The following is an 18,360-nucleotide window of genomic DNA, read 5'->3' as shown; positions in this document are numbered from 1 at the left end:
GAAAACACATGCTTCTTTTAATGATCGACTAATAATACTTTGACAAATACTGTAGTTGTAATGCAGCGTAAAAAAATCTTATTTACATGCACGCTACTTAAATCGAGTTGGATCTGTAAAATCAAACCCAAAATTAATAGTTATTATTAAATCGTTGGAGCGGTTTCCGAGATACAGATTATATATATATATATATATATATACAAGAATTGCTCGTTTAAAGGTATAAGATTCTGAGCTCGCGCGCCCCTTGTAACTACACGCCCCTAGGTATGTGCCTAGTTTGCCTTACGGATAATCCGGCGTCCTCCAACCAGGTGGACTGACGACTTAGTGCGCACGGCGGGAAGTCGTTGGATGCGGAAGGCGGAGGACCGCATTATGTGGAAGGCATTAGGGAAGGCCTATGTCCAGCAGTGGGCAGATAAAGGCTGATGATGATGATGATGATTATAATTTTTTTTTATTGCTTAGATCGGTGGACGAGCTCACAGCCCACCTGGTGTTAAGTGGTTACAGGAGCCCATAGACATCTACAACGTATATGCGCCACCCACCTTGAGATATAAGTTTTAAGGTATAGTTACAAAGGCTGCCCCACCCTTCAAACCGAAACGCATTACTGCTTCACGACAGAAATAGACAGGGTGGTGATACCTACCCGTGCGGACTCACAAGAAGTCCTACCACCAGTATTAAGACACAAAACGCCCACAGTGCGACTTTAGAAGTTCAAATTGTAATAAACAATACAATAAACATCAGATTATTCACGTAAATACAAAACTATGTAGTTACGATTACTTGTTTTTAACTAATAGTAGATATATTTGGTAGATAGGAAAAGGTTGCAGATGTTTAGGTTACAAATCCTTCTCTAATAATGCTCTGTTCGATTTAAGACGATACGTACCTATAAGCGACCGGCCACCTCTAACTTCTGCTGTATGCTACATTTTCATAAGTTTTCAAATTCTGCCTCTAATTTGTTTTTTTTTTTTATGATTGAAAGTTTACTGGTGGCCCGAAGGCCTTTCCAGTTTCACCAGAACAGGTGGGCGAGCAAAGGCTCAGCCAAGAGGGGTGGGATTTGCTAACAACTGCCCGAGCGCCTCCGAAGGAGACCTAACAACTCAAGAGCAACTGTTTCGCGAATGAATCTACTACCGGATCGGAATCGCGACCCGCTGAGAAGATCCGGTGAGAAACTCAGCGGGCTGATGCATGGGTTAGGTTGCACGTCGACCTCTTTGTCGAGTTCGACGAGTACGGTTACCGGGGTCCCTAAGCCTGCCCCTAGTATTAGAGCTGAAGGCATCTAATGCAAAGGTTATTAGATCTGATGGATCCGTAAGGACGTGTCTAGGGCGTCGACGGTGACTGGCTCCTGCATGATCAGGATTCGGGGAGTAGTCAGCGGCGACAACGATAAGGCGATTATCATGACGCATAGCCTTATCGAAGTATCGTTCCGACGCTGATTTCATGTATTTCCGAATTGATTCGAGGCCCAGGTCGTCGTGTAGGTCAACGTTCCTCACGAACCACGGAGCCCCGACAGCTAACCTGCAAAAGCGGGATTGTAGGGATTGGAGGGTGTCTATGTGTGTGCGGGCCGCGTGAGCGAACACTACACTCGCGTAAGTCATGACGGGCCTTATGCAAGTTTTGTAAAGTGTCACCTTGTTCCGAAGGGACATTTTACTCCGCTTACAGATCATGGGGTAGAGTCTACCGAGAATAAACGCGGCACGGTCACGGACTGATTTTATATGCGGGCGGAATGTCATCGATGCATCCAGGGTAACGCCCAGGTACTTGACCTTCCTGGCCCAGGGTATGGGTTGTCTAAAGAGAGTAATCGGGGGTGTGAGATCCCTCCTCCTAATCCGGGAGGAAATCCGTGTGGAGCTTCCCCTCTGAAATAGCACCGCAGTACTTTTCGCTGGGTTGATGTCTATGCGCCATTTTCGGAACCACTGTCCTAGGGCTAGGGCTGCGCTCTGAAGCTTCTTCGCGATTAGGGACTTATTTCTACTAGAATAGTAAACAGTCGTGTCGTCGGCGAATAAAGCTAAATGGGCCGGCGGCGACCGGGGAATATCGTTGACGAATAAGCTAAATAGGAGGGGTGAGAGGACAGAGCCTTGCGGGACTCCAGCTGTGAGAGGTCGTGGGGAGGAGCGGGTTCCCTCGACTCGATATCGAAAAGAGCGGTTCGACAAGAAGTCCAGTATGATGAGCACGAGACTATCCGGCACGCCCATGTTGAATAGTTTGAAAATCAAACCGTTGTGCCAGACTTTGTCGAACGCTTTTGCGACGTCGAAGAAGAGAGCTCCCGTGTATAACGGTTTTGGTCGATTAAGCCCCACAAGAATGTGCTCCGTGAGGCGGTGCACCTGTTGAACGCATGAGTGATTTGTACGGAATCCGAATTGTTCATCGATGAGAATGCCCTTGGATGAGACGAAGTCTCTGAGGCGTTTGTAGAGCAGACGCTCATACAGTTTGCCTAGAGACATGAGGAGGCTAATCGGGCGGTAGCTCGTCGGATGTTTTTTTGGTTTACCGGGTTTATGTATGCCGATAACGTCCGCTTCTTTCCACACCGCGGGAAAGATACAGTTCGCCATAGCGGCATTGAAAATAGATGCCAACATCACGATGAGTTGGACGGGTAGAAGTTTAATAACGCGGTTAGATATACCGTCGGAACCGGGAGCCTTGCGAGGACGTAGGTCTTTGATCAAGTCTTTAACTTCCATCGGGGTGACGGGTGGTAACGCATCCGAGGGTGGCAAGGAGGCTCTGCGTTCTACCTCACTGTCTACTAATTCTACATGAACAGGGTCCACGGATTGAGTGCTGGGCGTGCACTGGGTTTGCAATGTATCGGCCAGCAGCTCTGCTTTTTCATCATCATCGAACGCTGCGAGTCAGCCTGAGGGGCCTACGAGGGGGGGCATAGTTACTACCGTATCCGATTTGAGAGTACGAGCTAAGCGGTAGTAAGACCTTTGGGAGGGTGCGAGTCTTTCTAAGAAATCAGACCATCTGGCATCTCGGACTTCGGCGATGCGAGACTTTACGTCGCGTTGTAGGGCACGCATTCGAATACGATTATCCACGGTAGGATACCTATCGTAGGCGCGTATCGAGGCGTTCTTAGCTCTAAGGAGTTCCCTAATATCGTCGGGCAATTTGAAGCGGTGAAGGAAGTCCTCCGCTACAACTTGCTTCGATGACCTATCTAATGTCGAGGTGATGTGTGACGTTAAGATGTCTATGGCTTCAGCGGTATCCTGAGGAGACGGGGTAGAGTCCGGGCTAAACGGGAGCGATGGTGGATCAGATTCAGCCAAGCTGATGCCCAGCGTGTGCCAATCCACTACAGTCCTCGTGACGGGAACGGAATCGGGAGCGCTCTAATTTGTGTGAAGGGATCTGGTATATTGTAAACCTGATGATAGGGTGACAGTAAATATTTATGGGTGTGTAATACTACATTTTAGCGCGAAACGGTAATTCATTCCGGCTTGAAGATCCCCAGCCGTAATTTTCTTTCATAAGAAGCCCGTGACAATAATATGTTTGTGATATCGCTAAGTTCTGATCACCACTTAACACATACTGAACTTTCTAGGTATATTTTGTGTCTTCTACAAACAATTTTTAGAGCGTGCTTTATATTTTTTCCTTTGGTTTGTCTACGTTTTACATTTAGTCAGTACGTTGTCGTGGCTTGTTCGGGTAAGACGTGTGCTCCGGATTTAGAAAGTTTCACGTTCGTAATCCGACCGACGTTTCAATGAGTGTGTTGTGCCGTGGACGTTGTGAATGATATATAAAAATTAAATAATAATAGATAATCCTTTTTGCAATACATTCAAAATAAATTGAGAGTTTTTGTGTAAGACATTTAGTGACAATTTATTTATTTATTTTGACTTTAGTGTTTTTGATATTAAAACCTTTTAGCAATGTAACGACAGGGGTATAGTTGTATTTACGCAGGTGATATAACATAATATTATATGAGACATGGCCTTAAAATGTAAGACAAAAAATTATAACAGTATTAAAATCATTGAGATCATTCATATATTTTGATCTTGATTCGCACTGGCCGCGCTAAATATATATAAAGATATTATTACAAAAACGTTCACATGCGAATAAAAACGAATATTTTACAAAGAATGTGAAATTTTAATTCAGGCCTCGATTTTACTGCTTTCCATACGATGAGCGCAGTGCAAAATATATCCCTGAGTGTTTGATGGCTGAATTTGATGCGGTTTTAAATTTAAACTCTAGTTTAATGGGTTCTTGGCCGGGTATCACGACTATCTGGGCGACCTTTGAAGATCATCGGCTCATTTTCCGGTTTCGGTAGAAATGTTTGATATATACACCGTGATAGAAAAAATATTTATGAAATTTACAAAACCTAATATATTTCTGCTTCAGTTCATAGAATGTAAAATCATATGATTGGTAGTTAATACAATTCACTATTATAGTATGTTATTTTGTAGGTATTCTTAAATGATAAAACGAAAAAAAAACCTTTTTTAATATCACATGCGTTTTTGATAAAAATCCGTCATTGGGATTAATATTCGAATCGTGACGAATATCTCTGCCCGTTTATTAAAAAATAGCGTGAATATTTTTTGCTTAGTTGGGCAGACCAGTGCACGGCCTATTTGGTGTTAAGTGGTTACCGCAGTCTATAGTCAGCACAGCTGTCGCTAAGTAACGATGTTGCAGTACAATTTATTCGGTACAATGGCTTTCCTACCCTCTCTAAAAGAGGTGGCGTTTGGGCGTTAAAAGTTGAGTAGGAAATTATATGACGGATAACAGTAAATCAGTAGGAATAGTATTTTGAGAATGTCGCTGCTGTATCTTCGGATTGGTAATCAAACGGTTTAAATTTTAACGGTAGGCAGGGGCTTGGTTCTGCCCTTGGCATTGCTGAAGTAACCACTCACCATCAGGTAGGCCGTAAGCTCGTTTGACTACAAGGGCAATAAAAAAAAACTACGAATAAATACAGATCAGGATGGTAGTGAATTTCCACAAGGCTTAAACTCGTTTATCTGCTAATTTTTAATAGTTAATTCTAAACGGCAATAATAATTAAACACACAATAAGATACCTGTATACTTGACTACTGTTTAGAGTAATAGAGTGTAGAGAGAAGTGTACCTTCTTATATAAAATATAAACTTAATTTTTTTTTATTGCCCTTGTAGGCAGACGAGCATACGGCCCACCTGATGGTGAGTGGTTACCGTCGCTCATGGACTTCAGCAATGCCAGGGGCAGAGCCAAGCCGCTGCCTAGTTTGAATACAACGGAGAATCATAATAAAATGATGTGATATCTCTAACAGGGGTGTAATTTTATATATATATATATATATATATATATATATATATATATATATATATGTATATATATATATGTATATATATGTATATTTATCATACAAATATCTTCCCTTGGCGGGATTCGAACCCGCGACCCCCTTGTGTAGTGACCATGTCACTTACCACTACACCAGGCGGCCGTTAACAATTAAAATATAGCAAGCGAGACACTCTCTCAAATTATAATGAACTAGTGGTCCGCCCCGGCTTCGTTTGGGAAGTAGCGCACGCGATGTAAAGAATTTTAGGTAATTTTTTTACACGTTGGGTTACATTATTGGAGTTTCAGTAAGGATACCAATTTTTTTTTAAATATAATAAATATAGCCTATGTCACCCGGGGATAGCGTAGCTTTCCAATAGAGAAATAATTTTTTAAATCGGTTCAGTTGTTTCGGAGCCAATTCAATACAAACTAACAAACCTTTCCTCTTTATAATATTAAGTATAGATTAACTGAATCTCCCATCCTAATTATTATGCCTGTTTTGTTATTTTAATTAAACTCGAAAGTATATCTATCCACACGTAAGCATTAAGCATTCTGTGACATAAAATAAACTGTGATTAATCAAAAAGAAAACGATAAGATTAAAATTTGGCTGGGTGTAAACGTAACATTTTTTGATACACGTTAAATTTGATTGGTTAAAAAGTTTGATTGATTTAACATATTTTAATGATCCAATGCTTTATCGTATAAACCGATCTGCAGAGAAAAGAGATTATTTAGGTAGGCGGTTTTTCAATCACGAATAATACAAGTATTTGCAATTTAGATAAGAATACTTATGCACATAGATGGAGCTCTTGTGTTGTGTTATCTTACATAGAATACTTTCATAACTGTATGGTGTAGAATATGAACACACAATCGATACATTAATATATACCATGTGTATATGATATGTCTATATTTATAAAATGTTTTTTTTTTAATTATTGTTTACGCATTATATTGTTAAGGAAAGGGTGGCATTCATTGGATAAGATCTATTCTCTGGTAATCATTTAAAACAAAGAGAGCCGCGATCTGACCTCTCTGATCCACAAGAGCTTCAGTTTATTGGCATGAGCAACCGGGTGAACCTAGAGTTTATTAATTGGTTAGTAACAAAGTATTCCTCATATAAATTTTATCTATTTTAATGTTAAAATTATGTATGGGGGGCATAAAAATTTTAGAAATGTTACAGTTGGGCATGGCACAAAAAAGTTTTGGAAACACTGATATAGAGCATATATTTCCGGTTTATCTGTTTAATTATATTTTATCAATTCAAGCAATCGTGTCGATACATAACAAACATGTTTTATTTAACATATTCCAGATATATTTGTTACCTCATTGGCTTTGTGGTATCGAGGATGTGCAGTTGCGAAGATCGGTGGTTCAAAAACGAACAGAAAATACATTTAAGGTTGCAAAGATACTGTGACTCGTGTTTTCTAGGGTTCTTTTCTCTTATTGCTCGCCTTGGTTCGTTTATAAGTCATTCTGGGTACACGTATTTTTTTTTTTTTTTTTAATTGCTTAGATGGTTGGACGAGCTCACAGCCCACCTGGTATTAAGTGGTTACTGGAGCCCATACACATCTATAACGTAAATACGCCACCCACCTTGAGATATAAGTTCTAAGGTCTCAGTATAGTTACAACGGCTGCCCCACCCTTCAAACCGAAACGCATTACTGCTTCACGGCAGTAATAGGCGGGGTGGTGATACCTACCCGTGCGGACTCACAAGAGGTCCTACCACCAGTCTGGTTAGGCTTATATTTCTGTAGACTGATGCTCACGGCTGACTTAATTGTAAAGTGGTTAAGATATTGTGACAACGTAAATGCCACCACCCGTCTTGAGGCTCGCCAAGGTGACCTAAATATCGTTTGAAACTAAATTACACGGATAAGACATTTCTAGGGTGGGTTCTATATTTATTATTTTATTTTTTATTTATTTATACTTATTGTACACAAAAAGAAAATACAATAAAAACAGATTTAAAGAATGTCTAAATACTATGTACAAAGGCGAGCTTAACTCATTCATGAGTTTTCTTCCAGCATATATATATCTTCTATATTTAGTATTTTTGCAAGGAAAAAAGTATTACGTTTTTATCGTTTCAGAATTTCGGTTTTTGTGACGGCGAGAAAGCCTATCTCGTTTACGAAAGTTGTTAGGGAGTCTCCGTTGATAGCTTCTATATTTGTATTGAACATTTGCTTAGGATGTTTTTGGCATTTTTTTTACTATTTCGCATATTATTTGTCATTCTTTTTATAATCGTTCCGGTGGTTAGTAGCCCCGTCTGCTGAGCCTCTGGGATCGAGATTCGATTTCCGGTTGGTTTCTTTGTTGAAGAGATACGGTACTCATTGATGTCCGACCTTTCGTGATTACGTGATGGTTTCCGTTAGTGCGAACGAATGAGTGTTTTTTTCAAATACCTCGACGAGATCTCACCAATTTTTTTTCATTGTTTGGATAAGCAGACGACTTCACGGGTCATTCAGTCATAGACATTACAACACGAATGTCAGCTTCCTTATTCAGATATGACATTTAAGTTACATTTTATTAGTTCTGGATTTTCCTTGAAGCCGAAGTACTAAGCTGCTCTGTGGCAGAAACACTTCACTCTACTACCAGTATACAGGCTGTAAAGAGACTGTTATCGAAGACAGAAGAGAGACTATTGGACAGAAGAGAGACAACCCGATGTTGAGGTTCTTGGGGTAAGCCCCGGATCTGGTTGTATTGATGACCGCGGTGTCTCCTCTATTTACTGATGGTAGGACCTCTTGTGAGTTCGCACGGGTAGGTACCACCACCTATTTCTGCCGTGAAGCAGTAATGCGTTTCGGTTTGAAGGGTGGCGCAACCGTTGTAACTATACTGAGACCTTAAAACTTATATCTCAAGGTGGGTGGCGCATTTGCATTGTAGATGTCCATGGGCTCCAGTAACTACTTAACAACCAGGTGGGCTGTGAGCTCGTCAACCCATCTAAGAAATAAAAAAATAAAAAATAAAACTTCTCCTAGGTTCTGTCTTGGTTTCCCCCGGTGAAGGTCATAGGACGACCTGAGGGGGTCGAGACCGCGCTGCGCGCTACCAGCACTCTAGTGCGCCGCCAAGGAGTATCCAGGTGATAAAAGAGCAACCGGTTGGCGGTGTATCGCGTCCAGACCCGACAGGCTGGTTCTAGTCCAGCAGGGTATTACGGGACACCAGCGGCACCGTCTGGGTGGCCTGACGGGCTGCCATACCGAGACGGCCGACGTTTCAGAGCCTTCGATTCGCCTCGAAGACTCCGTCGACCGGGCGTCTTTGGGGTGAGCTGCGCCGTCTGGTTATAGTGTTGACCGCGGTAACCCCCTTACCTCATCCGGGTTCTGACCTCAGAGGGGATCGGATGCTTGGGCGAAGAGTGCAGGGGAGTCGCTTAGTGAGCAGGGTTCTGAAAACATCCTTGGGCCCGCGGTCTCGCAGTCGCGGACCAGTCTCACATACCCCACGCGCCCTCTAGGCACGGGGACCTCGTAGGTGGTTTGGCCCTTGGCCCGAAAAAAAAAAGGTTCTGTCTTGGCCGAGATCGGACGTTTGGGAGAGAGTGCAGGAGAGTTGTGCAGTGGATTGCTTTTAACATCTTGGCAGCCCTGCATATCAGGGACCCCTGCTCGACGCGGGGACTATGAGTTGAGTAATTTATCGGCCGGTCAAGTCGTCAATGCAGTGCCACTGGTGTTCCGGAGTACTTCACGGGACGAGAACCAGCCTTCCGAGTCGGAGAGCAATACATCGCCAAGTGGTGACTCATTGTTGTTGATATCAGCACGGCGGCGCGCGGCCTCAACACTTCCCGTGAGAGAGATAGAGCATAAAGATGTCAAATTTGTAAAACAAAACTGATCCATACAAGACGGCAGGCCTTATTAAGGTCTTATATATCTTCCCTTTTAGGGGAACTATGACTATTGTCGCACAATACATTCCTGCTCGAGTAACCGAACGGAGCGGAGCTCTCTGTTGTTACTGTTGTACCTACACATGGATTTTTTTGCAAAAGTGACATCCTCCATCTCCACTAATCTTCCTACTCCATTCATATACTTTCTGCGGATTTGACTTTTATTACACGATGCTTTTACCAAATTGTCGCAGTTATTTGTGATACCGTATTTCATTTAAGAAAAAATACCTACCAGCGCAATTTGAGCACAGTCGCATCGCTTGGCACGAGTGCACTGGTCGTCTAATCATTTAGGCCACGACTTCTATTCTTTATCTACGTTTCAGACGCCTAGCTGCCTTTGCTTTTTTGATGCCGATACATTCACTGCCGATTTTGCCGATACATTCAGTGTAGAGTTGAACTTCTGAATCTGTACACTGCAAAGAAAGAGAAACGCAGCAACTTGGCTCTGCCCCTGGCATTGCTGAAGTCCATGGGCGACGGCAACCACCCACCATCAGGTCGGCCGTATGCTCGTCTGCCTAGAAGGGTAATACAAAAAAAAATAAAAAATAAAAATATTGTTCGGTGCTAAGTATTAGTTGAATAAAAAAAACGTACATCCAAAGTTCAGAGCGGCTCACGTTTATTTGGCGTCGAGTCGCTAATACCGAGAGCTCCCGGCCCTTCGTCGTAAAGCGTTCGATCTAATTACGACAAAGCCGCCGTCTAATTAGGAAACACTCTCGGAAGAAGAAAAGTCTTTCGCTTTTCTACGAAACGGAAAATCGTAATTTCCTCCGTTAATGTTACTAGAAATGTATCGAACTTCAAACGGACTTGTTGAATGCAGTAATAAAATAAATAAATAAATTAAAAAAGGGTGCGTGTACTTATGTACGCGCGTAAGAAGTTATTTTTTATTTTTATTTAATTTATTACTTTTTTTTTTAAATAATAAATAATTAATAATAAATATTTAACGTTAATAATTTAATAATATTTAGTATGAATTATATTCAATGATGATTTTGTCATTTATATTACTAAAAAATTAATGTTAATAACACTTTATTTTACGAGTGTACATGCGCGAAAGTTCACCTGCGGCTATATTCAAACTCACCAAGTTACGTCGGTCGTATTGTAATGAGCGATTTAGTGGGCAGCTTCATTCTGTTAATTTTGTGTCACGGTGCGCGCCCCTCTTAAAATTTCACTCTCATAAATTTTTCATAACGTGCCTAAAAAAGTATAACTTCAAAAAGCCCTTAATTCCATGCAATTACATTTTTTTAAGTATAATTATTTTATATGTATGGACCCCTCTCAGGTAAAGGCCTCCTCCAAAGATTTCCATTTTGTTTTGTCTCTGGCGACATAAATTCAGCAACTTTTCTAATGTCGTCCTCCTAACGCGTGTACGGTCTACCGACGCGCCGCTTACCCTGTGGACCGTGAATGCAGTACCGTCATTTAACACACACCGTAGTAACGGGTAAATAAAATAAAACACTATTTCGGAAACTAAGTTCTTTTTAAACTTAACTTCTCTCCTCCTCGCGTCATTTCCTCACGGCTGAGGGTCGTGAGCATCATATTTTGACAGGATTCTACTTCTCGCAATGTCCCTCCAGCGCCTCCGATCATTGGCCACATGAAGAACTTCGTGGAATGGGATCCCTAGTGTGGTGTGGATTTGACCGAACTACCTAGTCGGACTGCGCCCGTGCGGTCTCTTTGCCTCGATCTACCCTATCACGAATAGTCTCTCTAGGCTATCAGGCGTTTTCGAGCAATATGACCGAAGTACACAAGTGCGCGGCGAAGGCAGAGTGTAGACAGTCTTGTCCTTATCTTAACTTCTAATTGGGAACAAGTCACATACGATCATCGGGTTCCAAATTAGGATGTACCAGAGACTGACATTCGCTTTCGTCTCGTGTCCGTCGAATGGAATATTTTTTATGATTTGGAACTGACATTAGAAACTCAAACTTTTGAAAATAACGTACAGCTTATTAGAATAAAATGACAATAGAATTAAATTAAATTGCAAAAAAAAAAATTATCATTACTTATGACATTTTGACTGACTCGATGGTCCAGTAGTCAGGTGGTTGAGTATTGCGCCGAGGGTCGTGGGTTCGATAATCACATCAGGCGAACATTCCTGTGATGAAAAGGTTTGTTTGCTCTTTATCTGGGTGTTTATTATCTATATATGTACATATTATTTAAACGTATATAAGTATTTACATACGAATTAATAACGTGGTAAAATGAAAGGCGTCGATGAAGGTTTTGGTAGATAGTAGTAGCATTCACTCACAATGTGCGATGTGCGAATCTTTTCCAACAATTAGACGCATTCCATGGATAGTTAGGTCGTAGAGTGGCCAAGGCTTTCAAACACAATGTAAAAGGTTTGAACAGAGTACGTATTCCGCAAGGTCAATGTAATTAATTTTAATCATGTCAAACCATGACACCTGGTTTCACGCGCATTATATTCGGAGTTAATTATCATTCAGAAGACACATTAGGAATAGCTCATAGGTTTTTAATACCAAATTTTTTTTTATCGAAATCGGATTAGAATTTTTGTGTGCGCTCGAAAGAATAACCAAAGAACAATGTAAATAAACAGGGGAAGATAACAAACAAACATCACAGCGTAACTTGTTTGTAAGCAATTTCAGATTACAAATATACTTGTTATTCTTATGTTAGTTAGTAATTCTTTTGTGAATGAATACCAAATGTAAATCAAAACCAATATCAACCTATGATCTTGTTATATAAGCTGTAATGAAACAATTTAAAAAAATCGGTTTAGGTATTTGATAAATAGGAATCTTTGATAAATAGCCCCGCTCAACTGTTTTTAGCGTGTTTGTAAGCTCTGAATAGAATCTGATTACAATAGGACTGCCAACGTTTTTAAGGCCAGTAATAGTAGTTTCACGATAGCACATATAAAATGTAAATTGTAAAATGAAGAATCGTGCCGTTCAAAAATAGACAGAATTGTGTTTTTCTTTATTGCCCGAGCAGGCAGACTGGCACACGGCCCACCTGATGGTAAGTAGTTACCATCGCTCATGCACGTCAGCAATGCCGCTGCCTAATACTCTCTAAGAGCTGCTTAATACTCTCCATAAGCCTCGTTTGAAGAAGGACATGTCATAAAAATGTAATAGGGTTTGATATGTGATTTAATTGAAGTATAGTCACACGTTGATAACATCACAAATCAATATTTTAAATATGATTGTTGTTTTTTATTAAATGAAAATAATTCTCTTGTTACAGTTGAACAATTTTCTATTTTGCTGATGGTAATGCATAGCATAAGCCTACGCGGGTAGGCGCCATTTATTCTATTGCTATTATCGGGCTCTGACCTCGGGTGGAGTTCGGACGTCGGGTGTAAGAGTGCAGGGGAGTCGTTTAGTGAGGAGGGTCCTAAATTTCGTTTCTTGTCCCGCGGTCCGCTGCCATCTGTGGACCGTCTTGTCCCAAATACCCCGCGCGCCCTCTAGGCGTGGGGACATCGAAGGAGGTTTGAACCCCAAAAAAAATCGGTTGTCTGTAAAGTCGGTTTACTGACGATAGTTGAACGTGACAACGTCATAAGAAAATACTGATGGAATGGTTTCATTTTTCAATTATCGCAATTATCGTTACTATAAACAATTGACACCACATTCACTTTTCACTGAACTTCATACTTGACGAAAACATGTAAATGTATTATTGTATAGCAGCTCGTTCACTTAAGTAGGAGAGAGACAGATGTCGAACGCTGTCGAACGCGGAGGCCGATTGTGCCTCTTTGTCGCTCGTTACGCGCTCTCGCTTGCACTTCAAGCCTTAAATGGAACGCCTCAGAGTGAGGTAACCCCGTATGAGTCATGTTTTTTCGTGCGTGCAGCCGGCTCCATCGAATTATAAGACGTTGTCACGTCAAAATAGCTTTTGCGAGGCTACGTGGATGGTGGCATTTGGGCCAATAACTATTTAGACACAACAGTCCATGTTATAGTTACTTTAATCATTTTGGCAAATAAAAAATGAATAAACAATCACTAATTAAGCACCACGTGGTAATCGATACAGACTCCAGTGACCATTTAACATCAGCTCGTTTGCCCATTTAGAATTATAAGAAGTAACAAATTGAAAGTTAGCAGATGACAAGTGACTCAGCGTCACTATCAATAGAAATAAACCATAGCTAGTCTGCCGAGTTAGAGCGCCAGTCATCATTCTTCAAATTACGCACGTTTGACTTCTAATAAAATTTAAAACGTCGTTTTGTAGACAAGTCTGAAGTCGTCGTGACCTAAAGGATAAGACGTCCGGTGCATTCATATGTTGCAATGCAACAGTGTTCGATTCCCGCAGGTGGGTACCAATTTTTCTAATGAAATACGTACTCAACCAATGTTCACGATTGACTTCCACGGTGACGGAATAACATCGTGTAATAAAATCAAACCCGCAAAATTATAATTTGCATAATTACTGGTGGTAGGACCTCTTGGGAGTCCGCACGGGTACGTACCACCACCCCGCCTATTTCCGTCGTGAAGCAGTAATGCGTTTCGGTTCGAAGGGTAGGGTAGCCGTTGTAACTAAACTGAGACCTTAGAACTTATATCTCGAGGTGGGTGGCGCACTTACGTTGTAGATGTCTATGGGCTTCAGTAACCACTTAACAGCAGGTGGGCTGTGAGCTCGTCCATCCATGTAAGCAATAAAAAAAAAAAAAAACGGCTCTGTTCCGAACCTGCCAGCTTTGATGGGGAAGGCGAATCTGAAAATGCTACGTAATGAGTACGGGCACAGTTAATCGGTTACGTAATTGTTTTTTTAATTGGCCCAAGCACGCTGACGTGCTGACGACGAGAGGGATTTGTCTGATCGAACCTTCTCGTGCCGAGCCTCGTTTAGCTTCGGATTAACATGGCTGCGATCTGTCTTATGTTCATTCATTAGATCACAGAGATGAGACATCTTTAATATGGTCATTTTATCGCCAAAAGTGGGCACCTCAACACAAAACAGTGGTAGGCGATGAATATCGCCCATGGAACGTGACAATACCAGAAGCAGTGTTAATTTAGTGCCTGACGAGAAAAACTCTATTTATAATTGATCGATCCCTATATCGACTTTCCTTGCTTCCTGCTAACTTTAATAAAGAAAGTTTTAGTCTTCATTTGTAATTTAATAGCTCTTTTATTATTTAAGCCATGGCATTAATAAGGCATAAAGATTCTGCTACCAATCTGTATGGCACCAACGCACTACCGCCCACTATTAATCTAAGTAAATCCAAACTATGTAAGAAAATATGATGATAAATACTGTAACAACTCATACCGATAACGAGGATTGGATCATCATAATAATGATAATCGATCGGCCTATTAGATGTGTCAGATATTCTGGTCGTCCACTTCTGCAAACTATCACATTATAATCTCGAATTTATTGCGGTTTTTAACAACTTCCTCACAGAACAAATAGATGACGTACTGATTTTCGCAGCCGACAAAACCACGAATAAACAATGTAAAGTAGGCGAAAATAATATTCTTTGATGTATGCATGTGCGTTGTACAGGTACACCATAGTATTTAAGACGGCCAATTAACAGCTGATCCCCGGTACGGTCTGAATAAAAAAATGATGGATCTTCAAAAGTCTTTTTACGATCGGATTAACGCAATTCTGGTGCACATCAAAGCATATTTATTGAGCGTAAAAACAGTTGCTGTAAATATACTACAATTATCTCATGAATAACGACTCTGTTAAGTAAGTTAGCTTCTTCGAAATACGTTTGAGAAACGTTTTTGAAAAATTTGTGAAGTGATGTGAGTTTGTCTTTATTTTTTTTCATATATGAACCGACTACCTAAAAGCTTATCTTGAGAAGTGTGAGGTAGAAACCGCAATGGCACTGAATGAATGGTTTCCTTGCCGTTGATAAAATTTACGCATAAATGCTTTGTGCTAGAGCTTGTGGTTGCAATGTGGTGCTTAAGAACGTAATCCGCGTAGGAAAAACATGATTTAGTGCCAGAAAGAATTTAAGGAAGGGCGAGAGCTACGTAAATGGACATACATATATGTATAGGCTACATTTCTAGTGTTACAAATCCGTTCAAATGACATACCACCGATATGTGTACAAATTAAAGGTTAGATCATATTCAATGGTTTTAAGCTATTGCATAGTTTTTATCGCGGGCTTTGAGCGTGACGACCGAATCAAGAAATTCCGTAACGAAAATATAACCTAACACCCCCATTCTGCAAACCATGTAGCTCGCGTTCAACACATTCACACTTGCGCTTGGGTAGTGTTTGTGAATAAGCGCGCGGCGTGACGTCGCACTGCTTGCGCATTATGCAAGGTCTGCCCATCTCTCTCTCGCGCGGTCTAGCATATGAGTGTGAGGGAGACAGTTAATGTTTTGCTTTTGTTAATGTTTATAATATAGCGTAGTCTTTTTTTATTATTGTTTTAATATTAAATTATTATTGTCTAATTATAATAGCATAAGTTGATAAAAAATACTATGCAATAGCTTTACCGCGGCAGTGCCACACGTTTTTTTTTTTATTGCATTGTTTAATCTAGTTTCAAAATCCATTGAAGGGCTTTTACAATCGTTGCTTTTTAATATATTATACTGACTTTATAGTTCGATGTCAGTCACGAGCATTTGTGACCAAACGTTTCCAGTTAAGGACTGCGACAGGATCCGGGTTTATTTGCAGTTTGAATTTATTGCCATTTCCACTTTATATGACTTTTGCATTGTAGTATGGCGGTAACAACTACACTTATGTTTTTGTAAATGAATTTATTGTAGAGAGAAGTTTTAATTAAAAACGATTCCGCACTATCATTATGAGTCCGTTGAGTAGTAACTTAACATCACTTTTTTATTGCCCCTGTATATAAGCATATGGCCCACCTGATGGTAAGTGATTACCGTCGCTCATGGACGTCGGCAATACCAGGGACAGAGCCGAACCTACCGTTTAATTCTTTAATTCGTTTTTTTTACAACGTAAATACCGCCATCCACCTCGATATATGAGTTCTAAGGTCTCAGTATAGTTACAACGGCTGCCCTGCCCTTCAGATCGAAACGCATTACTGCTTCACGGCAGAAATAGACGGGGTGGTGGTACCTACCCGTGCGGACTCACAAGAGGTCCTACCACCAGTAATTACGCAAATTATAATTTTACGGATTCGATTTTTATTACACGATGTTATTCCTTCACTGTGGAAGTCAATCGTGAACATTTGTTAAGTACGTATTTCATTAGAAAATTGGTACCGCCTGCGGGATTCGAATACCGTTGTATCGCAAGATAAGATGCACAGGACGTCTTATCCTTTAGGCCATGGCGACGACTCGTTTAATTGTTTTTCGTATTATTCTAGTTTGTCAATATTTTAAAGGATATTCAAGATTTTACGTTACAAATATATCATTGTAATCAATAAATCAATCTTCACAGCATATTTTATGGTATGATTCTTAAGTAACCCCTTTTTGAGAGAGCATCTCGTTATGTAGAAATAAAATGAACTCGATATCCGTAGATGCGTGTCGTGAACTCACGCAGATCGATGGCACAGTTTTGCTCAATTGTGCTCGTATTAAATGGTGGTAAACGAGCACAGCAGAGAGAAGTTTACTGGTGATAGGACCACTTCGGGACGTGAGTCCGCGCGGTTAGGTACCACCGCCCTACCTATTTCTGCCGTGAAGCAGTAATGCGTTTCGGTTTGAAGGTGGGGCAGCCGTTGTAACTTTACTGAGACCTTAGAACTTGCATCTCAAGGTGGGTGGCACGTTTGCGTTGTAAATGTCTGTGGGCTCCAGTAACCACTTAACACCAGGTGGCCTGTGAGCACGTCCATACATCTAAGCAAAAAAAAAAAAAAAGAAGCTATGAAGCCATTTCTATAGACAGTGTTTAAGTGACTCGATGCGTCTTATTGCCAGTATTCCGTCGAGCATGACCGATATAGAGACTCAACAACATAATAACTGAAACCAATGGTCCATCGTAAAGTTTGATTATGCAAATCTACAGTTTAGCGTTTAGATGCTGATTTTTCATACATTCTTTTACGACTGATCGTTAAATATTGTAGTTTACTCTTTTATTTAAAAAATATATAATAGTTTGAAAAAAACTAACAAAATACGCTTTATAGAAATCCAACTAAAAATAGAAAATAAATTTGAAATAAAAATAGTGTAAGAAAAAATGATTTTATTGTAATGAAGCTAATAAAAGCGTATTAAAATAGATTTATAATATATGACTGTGCCATGGATGGTTGAGCAGTAGCACGTTCCTGAATTGGATATTCGTGGGGGAAATTGTTCCCTAAGAAATATCGTTGAGTGTAGGTCTATCGCAGTGGGTGCTGTGCAATGGTAGCAACACTGGTGGAGCCAAGTCAAGGATATGACGGGATTTAAGTCCTTAAGCAGTGGTTTTGAATAGTGGGGAAGCCGTTACCTTCCATTATCGAGGTTTCGGTGTCAGAACACTCATATTGTGTGTTCTATGGGCTGCAATAGCTGCTTAATACCGGATGAGATAATAACCATGAAAACATCAATAAATACAATCAGATAGTAGAAACCGGTGTGTCGTATATTAAAAAAAAGTAATAAAATCAGAAATAGTATTGTGGCGATAGCCATCATATAATACAAGATATTTGACAAACACTTGAATCTCATTTCCGACATTTTGTTTATAACAAGATTCGCGCGCCGATTTAAGTTCAACATAAAATCTAAATTTTAGCTTAATTTGTATCGTCCAGTGCCTAGCGTCGTTTATTTCTTTTTGTTTATATTTTAATATTGTACACATACAATATAAACATTATAAATAT

General features: G+C 40.4%; 1 protein-coding gene across 3 annotated transcripts in view; it reads left to right on the top strand.

Moving 5' to 3' along the window:
• Positions 1 to 3,748: 3,748 nt before the first annotated feature.
• NGR-A35 (neuropeptide receptor A35) overlaps positions 3,749 to 18,360 on the top strand; it is a 150,549-nt gene continuing 135,937 nt past the window's right edge. For all 3 annotated transcript variants that reach the window (XM_089736719.1, XM_089736720.1, XM_028183152.2), the window contains exon 1: positions 3,749 to 3,913. The gene's annotated coding sequence lies outside the window, so the exon portion shown is untranslated. The remainder of the gene's footprint in view (positions 3,914 to 18,360) is intronic.

This window comes from Bombyx mandarina, chromosome 22 (assembly GCF_030267445.1).
Source record: "Bombyx mandarina strain Sakado chromosome 22, ASM3026744v2".
In the NCBI taxonomy this organism is placed as follows: Eukaryota; Metazoa; Arthropoda; class Insecta; order Lepidoptera; family Bombycidae; genus Bombyx; species Bombyx mandarina.
The sequence above is the reverse complement of the archived record's forward strand: the minus strand, read 5'-3'. Positions and strand labels throughout refer to the sequence as shown.